Genomic DNA, 18819 nt, shown 5'->3' on the forward strand with positions numbered 1-18819 from the left:
TGGGTGGGTGGAGGTTGAAAGTATTTGTTTAGATACAAGTACACAGACAGGCTGAATGAAATGGTGTGATCTCAGAGGGTGTGTGGAAACTGGCAAAAACTTTGGAGGTCAGTGCTCTGAGACTTCTAGAACTATGTCTCCTTCTCCCTAGTGCAACACTCTCTATGAAAGGTCACTGCCCATTCATCAATTTGACATCATGGAAGAAAAGCTGCCTTCAATCTTGTTTTTCCTTGTGTGTGACTCAGAGTTCATTTATTAAGGGAAAATGCTGTGGAGGTACATGTATATTTCCTAATAAACAAAGTGAGATGGATTTTTTTTTTTTTTTTGCTATATATTGTTTAATTAAAACACATTGCCAACTGATTAGCTCTGTAATAAAACAAATCAGGGTAACAACTTTCCATTATTTAAAAATCCTTCCCTGTCTCCCCAGTTGAGGTATTCTTCTGCTCCATATCCAATGAATGGGCTTTTATTTACCCTCACTTTTGGCCTCACACTGAAGAGTCTCAAATCTGTATCTGCCACCTAGAATTTTTCCCTAAGCTTCATAAGTTGATCACCAGTTCTCTCTAGGTCTTGCCATTTGACTGCTCTGTAGGAAGCTTACACTCTTAAATATAGTGTACCAATATGTACCAAATATGTACCAAAATCAACTTCTTTTTTAAAATGTATTTTATTGAAATATAGTTGATTTACATAGTTGTATTAAATTTCTGCTATCCAACGAAGTGACAGTTACACACACACACACACACACACACACACACACACACACGTTCTTTTTTGTATTCTTTTCCATTATGGTTTTTCACAGGATATTGAATATAGTTCCCAGTGCTATACAGGAGGACCTTATTGTTTATCCATTTCCTATATAATAGTTTACATCTGCTAATCCCAAACTCCCAAAAAAGTGAACTTCCTGTGTCCCTCAGAAATACTGCTCATCCTCTGCATGCCCCATTCTTGTTTATGAAACATACTCAAAGAACTTAGAGATACACTTGCTCTCCTCTCATGTCTCATCTCCCATAATTAGACCCCCAATACTACTAACTCTACGTCTGAAACACACATCCTGGCTAGGCTTTCCTCTTCCTTCTCTTACATTTCGATTCCAACCATCTTTCCCCCAAGCCTATTACATTTGCTTCCCCAGGTGTCTCCCTGTCTCCTGTCTCACTTTTTTCACCTTTCCTTGGATCCAAAATCTATAGACACATTTCAGCTTCCTTAGCCAACATTCCAGGCTCCCATCCTGGGCTTGATCACTTAGCCAACATTCTATCCTGAAACACAGCCTTTCCTAAACTAGCCGTTTGTTGCTTTAATGTAGCCGGATGTTCCCCAGCTTGCAGTCATGAGCTCTTATGCATATGCAAACTCTCACTTCTCTTGCAAGCATTACTCCCTTGGGATGCCTGCAGCGGCTCCCACAGCTTGGCCTCGGTGCTCTTTCTGTGGTTTATGGCATATTGTGCACGTCCTTCACTTCACTGGTCTACTGAGGTGAGCCACTTTCCTTATCTGTCTCATACATCAGATTTCCAGTTCCTTACGCCCAAGGACAGTTTTCTTCACCTCTGTGCCTCTAGTGTCTAGTCAATTAGTGCCTTTAAGTAGATTGAATAAATAAATGTGAAAGTGCTTTCAAAAGTTTCAAACCTGGTGGAAGTATAGGGAATCTTTTTATAAACATATCCCTTAACCATCTATAATGAACTATTGTTTTATTATAAGAAGACCAGTGAAATCAGAGTTATAAGCTTCAGGTGCCAATCTGTGTCTAAAATGGGGCTAGTGATACTATCTAAGCCAGTTGTGAGAATCAACTATGATAATGTGGGAAAAATTTATTTCTAAACCCTAAATACCATTCTATGAAAACATGAGTTTAACACCAACTATGGTCAAGTCTTTCTAAAACTATATCCACCTATCTACCTATTGATATCTATACATATTTGTATATACACAGATATATGTATTTTTTGTACTTTGTCCTGCTTGACTGTTTAAAAATTGATCATCACCATCTGTGTAATATTTCCTCAAGTGGTGATTCAGTGACTTCCTTATTTTCAAAAGAGAGCAGTGTTTTTGGTAAGATTAGATTAACAAATTCTTTAACATGTATTTGATCAGGTACCTGCTCATCATATATTAATGCAAATAAACATAGAATTATCTAACAAAATTCAACCTGTTCTCAAAAAATAAAGGGAAGAAACCGAATCCTGTTTAGGTAAAGAGAGTTGTTCAAAGCCAGAAAAATCACTGATTGAATGACTTGAGCTCATGTTTTAATTTCACCTTGAAAGAACCAATAAGTTTTGCCCAAATTTTTAGGTATTTTGAGAGAATGTGGGAATTAGCACTGATTTTGAATATAGAAATGAAAAACAGCTCCTCTATCCACTCCATAAGACATTTTCTATTTTTCCACATGGTATGTAGAAAGTGTTCAATAATGAGGGTGACCATACCTCCCATTTTGTTCAGAACAGTCCTGGGGTGGCCTTTTGTCTAGACAGAATTAATAAAGCATCTCTTTCCTTCTCTAAACTGTCCCTGTTTGGATGATAAATCCCACCTTCAGTACTTATTGAATGAATGAATGAATGAACTCCTAGCTTCATTCAACTAGAGGAAACAAAGAAGGTAAACATTTCAACAATAACATTCTGCATTACATTATCCAGTGTTGTTTTACTGGGGAGCTTTATCACCCACAAAGAAATATTCAGGTTTTCTAATATAGAAGAAGTAGAAAGATGCCTCTTATTGCCTCAGTTCTCTTCTATTTTCACTTAACTTTTTCCATTAAAAAATTAACATAGTGATCTGGTGGGACAGACCAATGGAGCCATCAAGGTTCTGGAGATGCAGTGACTGTTGTGGCAGAATCAGAGAGACACTACAGTCACCAGATGTCAGAGTTATTTTCATGTCATGTGTGATTTATTTTTATTTATTTATTTTTTTGAAGAGAAACATTTTATTTATTTATTTATTTGCTATTTTTAAAATTTATTTTATTGAAGTCTAGTGGATTTAAAATGTTGTGTTAATTTCTGCTGTACAGCAAAGCAATTCAGTTTTATGTCTATATGTATATCTATATATATGTTCTTTTTCATATTATTTTCCATTATGGTTTATCACAGGACACTGAATATATTTCCCTGTGCTATACCGTATGACCTTATTGTTTTTCTTTTTTTTTAAATGCAGAATATTTTATTTTTTTATTTTTTATTTTTTTTTTAATTTAAAAATCTTTAATTCTTACAGGCGTTCCCAAACATGAACCCCCCTCCCACCTCCCTCCCCATAACATCTCTCTGGGTCATCCCCATGCACCAGCCCCAAGCATGCTGTATCCTGCGTCAGACATAGACTGGCGATTCGATTCTTACATGATAGTATACATGTTAGAATGCCATTCTCCCAAATCATCCCACCCTTTCCCTCTCCCTCTGAGTCCAAAAGTCCGTTATACACATCTGTGTCTTTTTTGCTGTCTTGCATACAGGGTCATCATTGACATCTTTCTAAATTCCATATATATGTGTTAGTATACTGTATTGGTGTTTTTCTTTCTGGTTTACTTCACTCTGTATAATCGGCTCCAGTTTCATCCATCTCATCAGAACTGATTCAAATGAATTCTTTTTAATGGCTGAGTAATACCCCATTGTGTATATGTACCACAGCTTTCTTATCCATTCATCTGCTGATGGACATCTAGGTTGCTTCCATGTCCTGGCTATTATAAACAGTGCTGCGATGAACATTGGGGTACATGTGTCTCTTTCAATTCCGGTTTCCTCGGTGTGTATGCCCAGCAGTGGGATTGCTGGGTCATAAGGTAGTTCTATTTGCAATTTTTTAAGGAATATCCACACTGTTCTCCATAGTGGCTGTACTAGTTTGCATTCCCACCAACAGTGTAGGAGGGTTCCCTTTTCTCCACACCCTCTCCAGCATTAATTGCTTGCAGATTTTTGGATCGCAGCCATTCTGACTGGTATGAAGTGGTACCTCATTGTGGTTTTGATTTGCATTTCTCTAATAATGAGTGATGTTGAGCATCTTTTCATGTGTTTGTTAGCCATCTGTATGTCTTCTTTGGAGAAATGTCTATTTAGTTCTTTGGCCCATTTTTTGATTGGGTCGTTTATTTTTCTGGAATTGAGCTGCATAAGTTGCTTGTATATTTTTGAGATTAGTTGTTTGTCAGTTGCTTCATTTGCTATTATTTTCTCCCATTCAGAAGGCTGTCTTTTCACCTTGCTTATATTTTCCTTTGTTGTGCAGAAGCTTTTAATTTTAATTAGATCCCATTTGTTTATTTTTGCTTTTATTTCCAGAATTCTGGGAGGTGGATCATAGAGGATCCTGCTGTGGTTTATGTCTGAGAGTGTTTTGCCTATGTTCTCCTCTAGGAGTTTTATAGTTTCTGGTCTTACATTTAGATCTTTAATCCATTTTGAGTTTATTTTTGTGTGCGGTGTTAGAAAGTGATCTAGTTTCATTCTTTTACAAGTGGTTGACCAGTTTTCCCAGCACCACTTGTTAAAGAGATTGTCTTTACTCCATTGTATATTCTTGCCTCCTTTGTCAAAGATAAGGTGTCCATATGTGTGTGGATTTATCTCTGGGCTTTCTATTTTGTTCCATTGATCTATATGTCTGTCTTTGTGCCAGTACCATACTGTTTTGATGACTGTGGCTTTGTAGTAGAGCCTGAAGTCAGGCAAGTTGATTCCTCCAGTTCCATTCTTCTTTCTCAAGATTGCTTTGACTATTCGAGGTTTTTTGTATTTCCATACAAATCTTGAAATTATTTGTCCTAGTTCTGTGAACAATATCGCTGGTAGCTTGATAGGGATTGCATTGAATTTGTAAATTGCTTTGGGTAGTATACTCATTTTCACTATATTGATTCTTCCGATCCATGAACATGGTATATTTCTCCATTTATTAGTGTCCTCTTTGATTCTTTCATCAGTGTTTTATAGTTTTCTATATATAGGTCTTTAGTTTCTTTAGGTAGATATATTCCTAAGTCTTTTATTCTTTTCGTTGCAATGGTGAATGGAATTGTTTCCTTAATTTCTTTTTCTTTCTCATTATTAGTGTATACGAATACAAGGGATTTCTGTGTGTTGATTTTATATCCTGCAACTTTACTATATTCATTGATTAGCTCTAGTAATTTTCTGGTGTAGTCTTTAGGGTTTTCCATGTAGAGGATCATGTCATCTGCAAACAGTGAGAGTTTTACTTCTTCTTTTCCAATTTGGATTTCTTTTATTTCTTTTTCTGCTCTGATTGCTGTGGCCAAAACTTCCAGAACTATGTTGAATAGTAGCGGTGAAAGTGGACACCCTTGTCTTGTTCCGGACTTTAGGGGAAATGCTTTCAATTTTTCACCATTGAGGATAATGTTTGCTGTGGGTTTGTCATATATAGCTTTTATTATGTTGAGGTATGTTCCTTCTATTCCTGCTTTCTGGAGAGTTTTTATCATAAATGGATGTTGAATTTTGTCAAAGGCCTTCTCTGCATCTATTGAGATAATCATATGGCTTTTATTTTTCAATTTGTTAATGTGGTGAATTACATTGATTGATTTGTGGATATTGAAGAATCCTTGCATCCCTGGGATAAAGCCCACTTGGTCATGGTGTATGATCTTTTTAATGTGTTGTTGGATTCTGATTGCTAGAATTTTGTTGAGGATTTTTGCATCTATGTTCATCAGTGATATTGGCCTGTAGTTTTCTTTTTTGTGGCATCTTTGTCAGGTTTTGGTATTAGGGTGATGGTGGCCTCATAGAATGAGTTTGGAAGTTTACCTTCCTCTGCAATTTTCTGGAAGAGTTTGAGTAGGATAGGTGTTAGCTCTTCTCAAAATTTTTGGTAGAATTCAGCTGTGAAGCCGTCTGGACCTGGGCTTTTGTTTGCTGGAAGATTTCTGATTACAGTTTCAATTTCCGTGCTTGTGATGGGTCTATTAAGATTTTCTATTTCTTCCTGGTTCAGTTTTGGAAAATTGTACTTTTCTAAGAATTTGTCCATTTCTTCCACGTTGTCCATTTTATTGGCATACAACTGCTGATAGTGGTCTCTTATGATCCTTTGTATTTCTGTGTTGTCTGTTGTGATCTCTCCATTTTCATTTCTAATTTTATTGATTTGATTTTTCTCTCTTCGCTTCTTGATGAGTCTGGCTAATGGTTTGTCAATTTTATTTATCCTTTCAAAGAACCAGCTTTTGGCTTTGTTGATTTTTGCTATGGTCTCTTTTGTTTCTTTTGCATTTATTTCTGCCCTAATTTTTAAGATTTCTTTCCTTCTACTAACTCTGGGGTTCTCCAACTCTTCCTTTTCTAGTTGCTTTAGTTGTAGAGTTAGGTTGTTTATTTGACTTTTTTCTTGTTTCTTGAGGTATGCCTGTATTGCTATGAACTTTCCTCTTAGCACTGCTTTTATAGTGTCCCACAGGTTTTGGGTTGTTGTGTTTTCATTTTCATTAGTTTCTATGCATATTTTGATTTCTTTTTTGATTTCTTCTGTGATTTGTTGGTTATTCAGAAGTGTGTTGTTCAACCTCCATATGTTGGAATTTTTAATAGTTTTTCTCCTGTAATTGAGATCTAATCTTAATGCATTATGGTCAGAAAAGATGCTTGGAATTTCAATTTTTTTGAATATATCAAGTTTAGATTTATGGCCCAGGATGTGATCTATCCTGGAGAAGGTTCCATGAGCACTTGAAAAAAGGTGAAATTCATTGTTTTGGGGTGAAATGTCCTATAGATATCAATTAGGTCTAACTGATCTAATGTATCATTTAAAGTTTGCGTTTCTTTGTTAATTTTCTGTTTAGTTGATCTGTCCATAGGTGTGAGTGGGGTATTAAAGTCTCCCACTATTATTGTGTTATTGTTGATTTCCCCTTTCATACTTGTTAGCATTTGTCTTACATATTGCGGTGCTCCTATATTGGGTGCATATATATTTATAATTGTTATATCTTCTTGGATTGATCCTTTGATCATTATGTATTGTCCTTCTTTGTCTCTTTTCACAGCCTTTGTTTTAAAATCTATCTTATTGGATATGAGTATTGCCACTCCTGCTTTCTTTTGGTCTCTATTTGCGTGGTATATCTTTTTCCAGCCCTTCACTTTCAGTCTGTATGTGTCCCTTGTTTTGAGGTGGGTCTCTTGTAAGCAGCATATGGAGGGGTCTTGTTTTTGTATCCATTCGGCTAGTCTTTGCCTTTTGGTTGTGGCGTTCAACCCATTTACGTTTAAGGTAATTATTGATAAGTATGATCCCATTGCAATTTACTTTATTGTTTTGGGTTCGGGTTTATACACCCTTTCGTGTTTCCTGTCTAGAGGATATCCTTTAGAATTTGTTGGAGAGCTGGTTTGGTGGTGCTGAATTCTCTCAGCTTTTGTTTGTCTGTAAAGCTTTTGATTTCTCCTTCGTATTTGAATGAGATCCTTGCTGGGTACATTAATCTGCGCTGTAGGTTATCGTCTTTCATCACTTTAAGTATGTCTTGCCATTCCCTCCTGGCCTGAAGAGTTTCTATTGAAAGATCAGCTGTTATCCTTATGGGAATCCCCTTGTGTGTTATTTGTTGTTTTTCCCTTGCTGCTTTTACTATTTGTTCTTTGTGTTTGATCTTTGTTAATTTGATTAATATGTGTCTTGGGGTGTTTCGCCTTGGGTTTATCCTATTTGGAACTCTCTGTGTTTCTTGGACTTGGGTGATTATTTCCTCCCCCATTTTCGGGAAGTTTTCAACTATTATCTCCTCAAGGATTTTCTCATGATCTTTCTTTCTGTCTTCTTCTTCTGGGACTCCTATAATTCGAATGTTGGAGCGTTGCATATTGTCCTGGAGGTCTCTGAGATTGTCCTCGTTTCTTTTAATTCATTTTTCTTGTTTCCTCTCTGATTCATTTATTTCTACCATTCTATCTTCTATTTCACTAATCCTATCTTCTCCCTCCATTATTCTACTATTTGTTGCCTCCAGAGTGTTTCTGATCTCATTTATTGCGTTATTCATTATATTTTGACTCTTTTTTATTTCTTCTAGGTCCTTGTTAAACCTTTCTTGCATCTTCTCAATCCTTATCTCTAGGCTATTTATCTGTGATTCCATTTTGATTTCAAGATTTTGGATCATTTTCACTATCAATATTCAGAATTCCTTCGCAGGTAGATTCCCTACTTCTTCCTCTTTTGTTTGGTTTGGTGGGCAACTCTCCTGTTCCTTTACCTGCTGAGTATTCCTCTGTCTCTTCATCTTGGTTATATTGCTGCATTTGGGGTGGCCTTTTTATATTCTGGTAATTTGTGGAGTTCTCTTTATTATGGAGCTTCCTCAATGTGGGTGGGGTTCTATCAGTGGCTTGTCAAGGTTTCCTGGTTAGGGAGGCTTGTGTTGGAGTTCTGGTTTGTGGAGCTGGGTTTCTTCTCTCTGGAGTGCAGTGGAGTGACCAGTATTGGGTTATGAGACATCAAAGGTTTTGGAATAATTTTGAGCTGCCTGTATATTGAAGCTCAGGGGAGTGTTCCTGTGTTGCTGGAGAATTTGAGTGGTATGTCTTGTTTTGGAACTTGTTGGCTCTTGGGTGGAGCTTGGTTTCAGTGTAGGTATGAAGGCATTTGATGAGCTCCTATTGCTTAATGTTCCCTGAATTCAAGAGTTCTCTAATGTTTTCAGGCTTTGGATTTAAGCCTCCTGCTTCTGGTTTTCAGTTTTATTTTTACAGTAGCCTCTAGACTTCTCCATATTTCATTGGCTGAAGTCTGTAACATGACCAGTCTTTTATAATGCAGATCAGGAGATTCAATCCAACATGTGCCTCCTCTCTGCAGCCAAGCTTCCAGCTTCCTCTCTGCCCCTGGGTGGGGATGTCTTCACTCCAATCTTAGAGAGATCTCTGGAAAATAACCCTGGCAACCTGAAGGGTGATGGACATTTTCACATTCCTTCAGGACAGACTTGTGGTTCTATGCCTCTGGTCAACCACACACCAAGGTTTCTGGCAGGTAGCACCCACCCTTCCACTCATGTGTGATTTAAACTAACCTGATGATGAGATTTATAGCACTTAAAAAATTTATTTTATTGAAGCATAGTTGATTTTTAATGTTGTGTTAATTTCTGCTGCTGCTAAGTTTCTTCAGTCATTACTGACTCTGCGCAACCCCACAGATGGCAGCCCACCAGGCTCCCCCTGTCCCTGGGATTCCCCAGGCAAGAACACATTTCCTTCTCTAGTGCATGAAAGTGAAAAGTGAAAGTGAAGCCACTCAGTCATGTCTGACGGTTAGCGACTCCATGGACTGCAGCCTACCAGGCTTCTCCTTCTATGGGGTTTTCCAGGCAAGAGTGCTGGGGTGGGTTGCCATTGCCTTCCTCTGTGAATTTCTACTGCTCAGCAAAATGATTCAGTTATACACATATGTTTTTTTATATTCTTTTCCATTATGGTTTATCACAGGATATTAAATATAGTTTCCTGTGCTATACAGTAAGAGCTTGTTGTTTACCCATTCTCTTTGCGACCCCATGGACTGCAGCATGCCAGGCTTCCCTGTCCATCACCAAATCCCAGAGCTTACTCAGACTCACGTCCATTGAGTTGGTGATGCCATCCAACCAGCTCATCCTCTGTTGTCCCCTTCTCCTCCTGCCTTCAATCTTTCCCAGCATCAGGGTCTTTTCCAGTGAGTCAGTTCACATCAGGTGGCCAAAATATGAGAGTTTCAGCTTCAACATCAGTACTGCCAATGAATATTCAGGACTGATTTCCTTTAGGATTGGCTGGTTGGATCTCCTTGCAGTCCAAGGGACTCTTGAGAGTTCAAAAGCATCAATTTTTCAGCCCTCAGCTTTCTTTATATTCCAACTCTCACGTCCATATATGACTACTGGAAAAACCATAGCTTTGACTAGACGAACATTTGTTGGCAAAGTAATGTCTCTGCTTTTTAATATGCTGTCTAGGTTGTTCATAGCTTTTCTTCCAAGGAGCAAGTGTCTTTGAATTTCATGGCTGCAGTCACCATCTGCAGTGATTTTGGAGCCATGATCTTAGTTTTCTGAATGATGAGGTGTTTGTTTGTTTGTTTTTTTTAATTGGAGGCTAATTACTTTACAGTATTGAGGTGGTTTTTGCCATACATTCAAATGAATCAGCCATGGGTGTACATGTGTTCCCCATCCTGAACCTTCCTCCCACCTCCCTCCCCATCCCATCCCCAGGGTCATCCCAGTGCACCAGTCCTGAGCACCCTGTCTCATGCGTTGAACCTGGACTGGCGATCTATTTCACATATGGTAATATACATGTTTCAATGCTATTCTCTCAAATCATCCCACCCTCGCCTTCTCCCACAGAGTACAAAAGTTTGTTCTTTACATCTGTGTCTCTTTTGCTGCCTCGCATATAGGGTCATCATTACCATCTTTCTAAATTCCATGTATATGTGTTAATATACTGTATTGGTGTTTTTCTTTCTGACTTACTTCACTATCTATAATAGGCTCCAGTTTCATCCACCTCATTAGAACTGATTCAAATGCATTCTTTTTAATGGCTGAGTAAGATTCCATTGTGTATATATACCACAGCTTTCTTATCCATTCATCTGCTGATGGACATCTAGGTTGCTTCCATGTCCTGGCTATTGTAAACAGTGCTGCAATGAACATTGGGGTACATGTGTCTCTTTCAATTCTTGTTTCTTCGGTGTGTATACCCAGCAGTGGGATTGCTGGGTCATATGGCAGTTGTTATTCCTTGGAAGAAAAGTTATGACCAACCTAGATAGCATATTCAAAAGCAGAGACATTACTTTGCCAACAAAGGTCCATCTAGTCAAGGCTATGGTTTTCCTATGGTCATGTATGGATGTGAGAGTTGAACTGTGAAGAAAGCTGAGCACCAAAGAATTGATGCTTTTGAACTGTGGTGTTGGAGAGGACTCTTGAGAGTCCCTTGGACTGCAAGGAGATCCAACCAGTCCATCCTAAAGGAGATCAGCCCTGGGTGTTCTTTGGAAAGAATGATGCTAAAGCTGAAACTCCAGTACTTTGGCCACCTCATGTGAAGAGTTGACTTATTAGAAAAGACTCTGATGGTGGGAGGGATTGGGGGCAGGAGGAAAAGGGGACGACCGAGGATGAGATGGCTGGATGGCATCACGGACTCGATGGACATGAGTCTGAATGAACTCTGGGAGATGGTGATGGACAGGGAGGCCTGGCGTGCTGCGATTCATGGGGTCACAAAGAGTCGGACACGACTGAGCGACTGAACTGAACTGAACTGAACTGAACTGATGGCAGTTCTATTTCCAGGTTTTTAAGGAATCTCCACACTGTTCTCCATAGTGGCTATACTAGTTTGTATTCCCACGAACAGTGTAAGAGGGTTCCTTTTTCTCTGCACCCTCTCCAGCATTTATTGTTTGTAGACTTTTTGATAACAGCCATTCTGACCGGCATGAGATGGTACCTCATTGTGGTTTTGATTTGCATTTCTCTGATAATGAATGTTGAGTTTTAAGCCAACTTTTCACTCTCCTCTTTCACTTTCATCAAGAGGCTCTTTAGTTCTTCACTTTCTGCCATAAGGGTGGTGTCATCTGCATATCTGAGGTTATTGATATTTCTCCTGGCAATCTTGATTCCACCTTGTGCTTCATCCAGTCCAGCATTTTGTGTGATATACTCTGCATATAAGTTAAACAAGCAGGGCGACAATATACAGCCTTGACGTACTCCTCTCCCGATTTGGAACCAGTCTGTTGTTCCATGTCCGGTTCTAACTATTGCTTCCTGACCCACATACAAATTTCTCAGGAGGCAGATCAGGTGGTCTGATCTTCCCAGCTCTTGAAGAATTTTCCACAGTTTGTGGGGATCCACACAGTCAAAGGCTTTGGTGTAGTGAATAAAGTAGAAACAGATGTTTTTCTGGAACTCTGTTGGTTTTTTGATGATCCAGCAGATGTTGGCAGTTTGATCTCTGGTTCCTCTGCCTTTTCTAAATCCAGCTTGAACATCTGGAAGTTTATGGTTCATGTACTATTATTGAAGCCTGGCTTGGAGAATTTTGAGCATTACTTTGCTAGTGTGTGAGATGAGTGCAATTGTGCAGTAGTTTGAGCATTCTTTGACATTGCCTTTCTTTGGGATTGGAAAGAAAACTGACCTTTTCCAGTCCTGTGGCTGGGTTTATTCTGTTTGTCGTTTGGCCGTTCCATTTCAGAACACCAGAAATATGGGAAAACAAGTCCTTTAAGGTGTATAAAATAAACACCTGCTGCCCCTTTGGGAGAATTGCCAGAAATAAATGCACATGATAGAAGCTCTTTGTAGGAGACTATTGGACTCCTTTGGCAACAGATCTAGGCAGGCTGGGCAGTGCTGTTGAAGCCCTCTCCTCCAGACAGAGTGTGATTCAAACCCTGCCATTAGCATTAGCAGAAGCTGTCAGGCCAGGGCCCCTGCTGTGGCTGCAAAAACCCCTCTGAAGCTGTGGGCAGTGGCTGCCAGGTATTTACTTAACACCCTCCAGTCAGACAAAGGAAAGTTTATGGGAATAGATCCTACTAAGGAAACAAATACCTAAGGGAATAGAGGAAGCTAATTAAGGGGAAAATCTGAAACCTGCTGGGATTTCATTTCCTTAAGTGCTCCGGACACTCGAACTGGCTTACCTGGTCCTGCTGCTGTCATCTTGTGGTCCTACTGTGGGTGTAAATCCCCCCCAAATGTCAGTCCTCGGCATTTGAGAAAACCTACTGGGACAGATAGTGTAATGGAATGTCCAACCTGAAACCAGAGACTGCCAGACAATACAGATGGAGCCCTCAACTAAGAAGGAGGTGGGACACCAGGTCATCTTATTTTTATGTGGATTCTGAACAAATGTTCATTCCCAGAAGCCGAAACAGAGACTTAGAATGGTGGTTGCCAGAGCTAGGGATGGGGGAAATGATGAGATGCTGGTCCAAGGGAATGAACTTCTGGTTATAACATAAGTTCTGGGGAGCTCATGTACAGAATGGCGACTATAGTTAGAAATACTGTGTTGTATAGTCATACTTTACTAAGAGAGTAGATCTTAAAGTGTTCTCACCACACAAACACAAAATGGCAACTTCGTGAGGTTATGGGTGTGTTACTGAACTTGACTGTGGTGCCCACTTTACAATGCATACATATGTCAAACCACCACATTGGAGCTGTCTGCCCTTCATAGGGGACACACAGGGGCAAAGTCTGTGGAGCTGGGTCTGCAGACAGCACGCTGGGCTAAGGGCAGACCAGGCCAGGCCCAGGTGTAAGTTCACCTGGTAGGACAGGGGTCAGATTCTCCATGGAGGCCGCCAGTGGGTGACTGTCTTCTGGCTCTGCCTGACATCTCAAATCGTCATTAAGAACGTCACTTCACCTACAAAGAGGCTCACATGAGTGAGAGGTCTTCTGAGCTCCTGAACAAATACCAGTATCTTTCCAACTTCTTATGTGGACTCTGGTTTTTAAAGAGAGAGAGCCTTTCATTCTGTCATTTGAGATCATTTTGGTCTCATGTAGCATGGCTGAGTGTCATGTTACAAATAACTTCCCGTTGCTTGTCTTGATAGTGTGACAAAGTGAACATTTGTTAGGACGATAGGTCCTGAGGAAGGAAAGGTAGAGTGGTTACAACCTGGGCTAGGCATACAGAGGGACTCAGCTCTTAGTGGTTGCTTTGTCACTGTTTAGACCTTTTCTCATCAATTCAGTTCAGTTCAGTCGCTCAGTCGTGTCCGACTCTTTGCGACCCCATGAATCACAGCACGCCAGGCCTCCCTGTCCATCACCAACTCCTGGAGTTCACTCACACTCACATCCATCGAGTCAGTGATGCCATCCAGCCATCTCATCCTGGGTCGTCCCATTCTCCTCCTGCCCCCAATCCCTCCCAGCATCAGAGTCTTTTCCAATGAGTCAACTCTTTGCATGAGATGGCCAAAGTACTGGAGCTTCAGCTTTAGCATCATTCCTTCCAAAGAAATCCCAGGACTGATCTCCTTCAGAATGGACTGGTTGGATCTCCCTGTAGTCCAAGGGACTCTCAAGAGTCTTCTCCAACACCACAGTTCAAACGCATCAATTCTTCGGTGCTCAGCCTTCTTCACAGTCCAACTCTCACATCCATACATGATCACGGGAAAAACCATAGCCTTGACTAGACGGACTAGACTTAGTCAACAAAGTAATGTCTCTGCTTTTTAATATACCTTCTAGGTTGGTCATAACTTTTCTTCCAAGGAGTAAGCATCTTTTAATTTCATGGCTGTGGTCACTATCTGCAGTAATTTTGGAGCCCCAAAAAATAAAGTCTGACACTGTTTCCAATGTTTCCCATCTATTTCCCATGAAGTGATGGGACCAGATGCCATGATCTTCGTTTTCTGAATGTTGAGCTTTAAGCCAACTTTTCACTCTCCTCTTTCACTTTCATCAAGAGGCTTTTAGTTCCTCTTCACTTTCTGCCATAAGGGTGGTGTCATCTGCATATCTGAGGTTATTGATATTTTTCCTGGCAATCTTGATTCCAGCTTGTGTTTCTTCCAGTCCAGCGTTTCTCATGATGTACTCTACATAGAAGTTAAATAAGCAGGGTGACAATATACAGCCTTGACATACTCCTTTTCCTGTTTGGAACCAGTCTGTTGTTCCATGTCCAGTTCTAACTGTTGCTTCCTGACCTGCATACAGATTTCTCAAGAGGCAGGTCAGGTGGTCTGTATCCCCATCTCTTTCAGAATTGTCCACAGTTTATTGTGATCCACACAATCAAAGGCTTTGGCATAGTCAATAAAGCAGAAATAGATGTTTTTTTGGAACTCTCTTGCTTCTTCCATGATCCAGCGGATGTTGGCAATTTGATCTCTGGTTCCTCTGCCTTTTCTAAAACCAGCTTAAACATCAGGGAGTTCATGGTTCACGTATTGCTGAAGTCTGGCTTGGAGAATTTTGAGCATTACTTTACTAGCGTGTGAGATGAGTGCAATTGTGCGGTAGTTTGAGCATTCTTTGGCATTGCCTTTCTTTGGAATTGGAATGAAAACTGACCTTTTCCAGTCCTGTGGCCACTGCTGAGTTTTCCAATCTTGCTGGCATATTGAGTGCAGCACTTTCACAGCATCATCTTTCAGGATTTGAAATAGCTCAACTGGAATTCCATCACCTCCACTAGCTTTGTTCGTAGTGATGCTTTCTAAGGCCCACTTGACTTCACATTCCAAGATGTCTGGCTCTAGATTAGTGATCACATCATCATGGTTATCTGGGTCGTGAAGATCTTTTTTGTACAGTTCTTCTGTGTATTCTTGCTACCTTCTCTTAATATCTTCTGCTTCTGTTAGGTCCAGACCATTTCTGTCCTTTATCAAGCCCATCTTGGCATGAAATGTTCCCTTGGTATCTCTAATTTTCTTGAAGAGATCTCTAGTCTTTCTCATTCTGTTGTTTTCCTCTCGGAGGAAGTAATAACCATGAGAGATTAAATGAGACTTAAACCTGTATCTTTACATGGGAAACCCTCACTGAATGAGACCAAATGGTTTATGAATGGATTTGTTAGGGAAAAAAGAATCATGATGGCTCCTTAGCAATGGAGACTGGGGTCTGGATTTCCCTGTTCTGCTCACTCAAGTCTTCTCTAGGGGGTTAGCGGTTGGTCAGTTACTGACAGATTGTGACTTTGCCTGAGAATGTGTCTGTCTGCAAATTCTCATGTCATAGACTTAAATCTCCCAGGATTGGTTACAACCCTGAGGTGGGATAGTACAGAGGGATCTTCTGAGGTATAGGTTTTGCAGATTCTGTCATCATAGGAAAAATAATACCTCACAGTTTTTGAGTATTACTGTGTGCCAGGGACTGTCCTAATGTTTTAACTACATTTTCTCATTTAACCCAATAATGACCATATGAACTGTCACGCGTCCTCCTTTAATTTAAACTGCAAGCCCTTTCCCCTGCTATATTGTTTCTTGTATAACTGACAAATAAATGTTGTATAAATTTAAGGTGTATAAGATGAGACATTGTGAAATGATTGCAACAATCAAGCTAATTAACACATCGACATTGACTTATGTAGTAATGTGTGTGTGTGGTGAGAACACTTAAGATTTACTCTCAGCAACTTTTCCCATTTCCACCTACATCCAGTCCCTGGAAATCTCCATTCTAGCCTCTGCTTCTGTGAGCTGACTGTTTTGAATTGCATGTAAAATTGAGACCATAGATAACACAGTATTTGTCTTTCTGGGTCTGGATTATTTCACTTAGCTTGTCTTAACATCCTCTAGGTTTATCCATGTTGTCACAAGTGGATGAATTTCCCTTTTTTACAGCTGAATAATATTTCAGTGTGTGTGTGTGCCACATTTTCTTTATTTTTTCATCAGTGACACTTAGGAGAAAGGAGCGGTGACCCTACAAAAGACTGACCCAGACATGCCCGAGAGTGTCCACGAGTCTCCAGCAGAGGCGTGGGTTGGCGGTGGCCTGCTGCAGGGTTGGGGGCACTGAGTGCAACAGTGCCTGCATGGGACCTTTTGAAGGAAGTCACCATTATTTTCATTGCCTCCACCAGAGTTTGGCCTCAGGTCAAATAACAGGGAGGGAGCACAGACCTTCCCTTCAATAGAAAATTGGATTAAAGATTTACTGAGCATGGCCCACCTATCAGAACAAGACCCAGTTACCCCTCAGTCAGTCTCTCCCATCAGGTAGCTTCCATAAGCCTCTTTTCCTTCTCCATCAGAGGCAGACATACTGAAAACCACAATCACAGAAAACTAACCAATCTGATCACATGGACCACAGCCTTGTCTAACTCAGTGAACCTATGAGCTGTGCTGTGTAGGGCCACCCAGATGGATGGATCATGGTGGAGAGTTCTGACAAAATATGGTCCACTGGAGAGGGAGTGGCAAACCGCTTCAGTATTCTTGCCTTGAGAATCCATGAACAGTATAAAAAGGCAAAAAGATAGGACACTGAAAGATCATCTCACAGGTTGGTAGATGCCCAGCATGCTACTGGAGATCAGTGGAGAAATAACTCCAGAAAGAATGAAAGGATGGAGCCAAAGCAAAAGCAACACCCAGTTGCAGATGTGACTGGTGATGGAAGTGAAGTCCAATGCAGTAAAGAGCAATACTGCATAGGAACCTGGAACGTTAGGTCCATGAGTCAAGGCAAATTGGAAGTGGTCAAACGAGATGGCAGAGTGGGCATCGACATTTTAGGAATCAGCAAACTAAAATGGACTGGAATGGATGAATTTAACTCAGATGACCATTATAAATACTATTGTGGGTAAGAATCCCTTAGAAGAAATGGAGTAGCCATCATAGTCAACAAAAGAGTCCAAAATGTGGTACTTGGATACAATCTAAAATACAACAGAATGATCTCTGTTCATTTCCAAGGCAAACCACTCAATATCACAGTAATCCAAGTCTATGCCCTGACCAGTGATGCTGAAGAAGCTGAAGTTCAGTGGTTCTATGAAGACCTACAAGACCTTTTAGAACTAACACCCCAAAAGATGTCCTTTTCATTATAGGGGACTGGAATGCAAAAGTAGGAAGTCAAGAAACACCTGGAGTAACAGGCAAATTTGTCCTTGGAGTACAGAATGAAGCAGGGCAAAGGCTAATAGAGTTTTTCCAAGAGAACGCACTGGTCATAGCAAACATCCTCTTCCAAAAAACAAGAGAAGACTCCACACAGGGAGATCACCAGATGGTCAGTACCGAAATCAGACTGATTATATTCTTTGCAGCCAAAGATGGAGATGCTCTATACAGTCAGCAATAAAGGACAAAAATTGTATGGACTTAACAGAAGCAGAAGATACTAAGAAGAGGTGGCAAGAATATACAGAAGAACTGTACAAAAAAGATCTTCATGACTCAGATAATCATGATGGTGTGATCAATCACCTAGAGCCAGACATCCTGGAATGGGAAGTCAAGTGGGCCTTAGAAAGCATCACTACGAACAAAGCTAGTGGAGGTGATGGAATTCCAGTTGAGCTGTTTCAAATCCTGAAAGATGATGCTGTGAAAGTGCTGCACTCAATATGCCAGCAAGATTGGAAAACTCAGCAGTGGCCACAGGACTGGAAAAGGTCAGTTTTCATTCCAATCCCAAAGAAAGGCAATGCCAAAAAATCCTCAAACTATTGCACAACCACACTCATCTCATATACTAGCAAAGTAATGCTCAAAATTCTCCAAGCCAGGTTTCAACAGTACGTGAACTGTGAAATTCCAGATGTTCAAGCTGGTTTTAGAAAAGGCAGAGGAACCAGAGATCAAATTGCCAACATCTGCTGGATCATGGAAAAAGCAAGAGAGTTCCAAAAAAACATCTATTTCTGCTTTATTGACTATGCCAAAGCCTTTGACTGTGTGGATCACCACAAACTGTGCAAAATTTTTCAAGAGATGGGAAGACCAGACCACCTGATCTGCCTCCTGAGAAATCTGTATGCAGGTCAAGAAGCAACAGGTAGAAGTGGGCATAGAACAACAGACTGGTTCCAAATAGGGAAAGAAGTACATCAAGGCTGTATATTGTCACCCTGCTTATTTAACTGCTATGCAGAGTACATCATGAGAAACGCCGGACTAGATGAAGCACAAGCTGGAATCAAGATTGCCAAGAGAAATATCAATAACCTC

The sequence above is a fragment of the Ovis aries genome, chromosome 2 (assembly GCF_016772045.2).
Source record: "Ovis aries strain OAR_USU_Benz2616 breed Rambouillet chromosome 2, ARS-UI_Ramb_v3.0, whole genome shotgun sequence".
Taxonomy (NCBI): Eukaryota; Metazoa; Chordata; class Mammalia; order Artiodactyla; family Bovidae; genus Ovis; species Ovis aries.